Raw genomic sequence first — 3,020 nt, 5'->3', positions numbered from 1 at the left:
CGATCCAAGAGCTCGTTTACGGAAGAGAGCTCCATTGGATCTAACTGCTCGACGAGTTCCGAGCTGACGTGAAGATTGCTTTTGATGACCCGAGAGGTCATCGTCGGTGCAACGGCCGAACAGGCGGTCATGAGAAAACCGCCTAGCCGGAGAGTTTGGCCGACAGCCAAGGCTCCCTTAGTAACGGCGCCGTCTTTAAAGATGGGAAGAGGCATCCTTCCTGATTGCGACGGCATATAGGAACTCTCAATGAAAGCACCAATGTCGGTGTCAAAACCGGCGGATCTCGGGTAGGGGGTCCCGAACTGTGCGTCTAGGCCGGATGGTAACAGGAGGCAAGGAACACGATGTTTTACCCAGGTTCGGGCCCTCTTGATGGAGGTAAAATCCTATGTCCTGCTTGATTAATATTGATGATATGGGTAGTACAAGAGTAGATCTACCACGAGATCCAGGAGGCTAAACCCTAAAAGCTAGCCTATGGTATGGTTGTTGTATGATGAAGTTGTCCTACGGACTAAAACCCTCCAGTTTATATAGACACCGGAGAGGGTTAGGGTTACACAAAGTCGGTTACAATGGTAGGAGATCTAAATATCCGCATCGCCAAGCTTGCCTTCCACGCCAAGGAAAGTCCCATCCGGACACGGGACGAAGTCTTCAATCTTGTATCTTCATAGTCCTGGAGTCCGGCTGAAGGTATAGTCCGGCTACCCGGACACCCCCTAATCCAGGACTCCCTCAGTCTGGACTTAAATCCACCCACCCACCCAGATTCAAACGATCTTTCCCACATTAGGCAATCGCCCCAAGAGACAGTACATCACTATTGGGCCAGATTCTTCCTTGTAATGAACAAGGTCAAGGACTGTCGCGAGGAAGATGCAATTTAGTTCTTTTGCAACAATTGCACGGACAAGGGAGTCCTCAACGCCATAAGTCACCGTGACGTAGCACACTTCACTAACTTGGCGGCCATAGTACGGAAATACTGTGCGATGGAAAGTGCCTGGAAAACCCAAACGCATTTTTGGGATAATCCGGCTCTGACAAAACCCCCAGTCCGAACTAAAAGGGTGCACTCTCATAAGTCGCCCAACTCAATTACAAAGAAGCAAAAGCGCACTACAGGGCGTGGAACCGTATTGGAGGGATGGCTCAATGGGCCCTGCAAAATCCATAGTACAGCGGATACCATATCAACACACAACCTTAGAGCATGTTGGGTACTCCGGCAGGTGGCCAAAAGCAGTGAGGATCTTCTCACCCAAAATACCTCAGAGCACCTTCCCACAGATAACAACACAGTATTAACGGTCTTCGAGACCTTCGCCTCAAATAATAGGCGTAAGCGAGCACTCCGCAGCCTTGCCGAAGTCTGCCACGTGGCAGCAATAAATCCATGGAGCGACACAGCTATCACCTTCAATGCCAGTGACGAACCTAAATTCCGAACAGCCCGAGCACCAGCCGCTTTGGTCCTCAGTCCAATTGTAGACGACTTTCGGCTCACTAAGATGCTCATGGATGGCAGGAGCGGATTAAACCTCATTTATGAGGAAACTCTCCACAAAATGGAAATAGACAACAACTGTATTGAGCAAAGCAGTACGACCTTCCGAGGAATCATCCCTAGTCGGGAGGTCCGTTGCACTGGGAAAATCACACTTGATGTGGTATTCGGCACTCCGAAGAATTACAGGTCCGAATAAATTACATTCCAAGTGGCCCCGTTTAGTAGCGGATACCACGCCCTTCTAGGGCGGGAGGCATTCACGATTTTTCAAGCCATACCCCATTACGGGTACATGAAGCTCAAAATGCTCGGACCCAAGGGAATTATCACTCTAGCTAGTGATCCGGACATAGCACTCCGCGCCGAGAACAAAACATCCGCACTAGCCCTCGAGGCATTATCCGAAGCCCTTGTGGCGGAGGAGTTAACCGTGTTGCGCTCCATGGTGGACAGGGAGGACGTGATACTAGACAAAATATCCAAGTCCACCTCCTTTAAACCAGCGGACAAAATAGTTAAATTCCAAGTCCATCCAACAGACCCTACACAAACAACATCCATTGGGGCACAGTTAGACCCCGCTGTTGATGCCGCACTACGGGAGTTTCTGCGCGAGAATTGGGATATATTCGCCTGGCATCCTTCAGACATGCCAGGAATCCCGCACAGATTGGCCGAGCATAGCCTTAATATTCTAAAAGGATTCAAGCCAGTCAAGCAGACTCTTTGGCGTTTCTCTGAACCTAAGTGACAAGCCATGGGAGAGGAGCTGGCCAAGCTACTGGAAGCCGAATTCATTAAAGAAATAAAACATCCGGATTGGCTAGCAAACCTGGTGATGGTACCAAAGAAGGACAAATCCTGGCGCCTATGTGTCGACTTCAAAGACCTTAATAAGGCTTGCCCAAAGGATCCCTTCCCACTCCCTCGCATCGATCAAATCATTAACGCTACCGCAGGACACGAATCATTGTGCTTCCTCGACGCATACTCCGATTACCACCAGATTAAGATGGCGGAGTCTGATCAAGCCGCAACGGCATTTATAACGCCATACGACCCCTTCTGCTTTAACACAATGCCCTTCGGGCTCAAAAACGTCGGCGCAACATATCAACACATGATCTAGACATGTCTGGAAAAGCAGATCGGTAAGACGATGGATGCATATGTAGACGATGTGGTCATTAAAACCAGACATGTCGACTCTTTAATAGACGACTTGAGGCTCACGTTCACCAATCTCCGAACATACGACATTAAGCTTAATCCGGAAAAATGCGTTTTTGGCATCCCCGCCGGAAAGCTCCTGGGCTTCATCGTCTCCAGTAGAGGAATTGAAGCAAATCCAGCTAAAATCCGAGCTCTGTCACAGTTGGCTATCCCAAATGACCTCAAGCAAATCCAAAAATTGACTGGATGCGTGGCGGCTTTAAGCCGCTTTATCTCCCGATTAGGAGAAAAGGCACTTCCCCTTTATCGCCTTCTTTAGCGCATCGAACAC

This window comes from Triticum dicoccoides, chromosome 4A (assembly GCF_002162155.2).
Source record: "Triticum dicoccoides isolate Atlit2015 ecotype Zavitan chromosome 4A, WEW_v2.0, whole genome shotgun sequence".
Taxonomy (NCBI): domain Eukaryota; kingdom Viridiplantae; phylum Streptophyta; class Magnoliopsida; order Poales; family Poaceae; genus Triticum; species Triticum dicoccoides.
The sequence above is the reverse complement of the archived record's forward strand: the minus strand, read 5'-3'. Positions refer to the sequence as shown.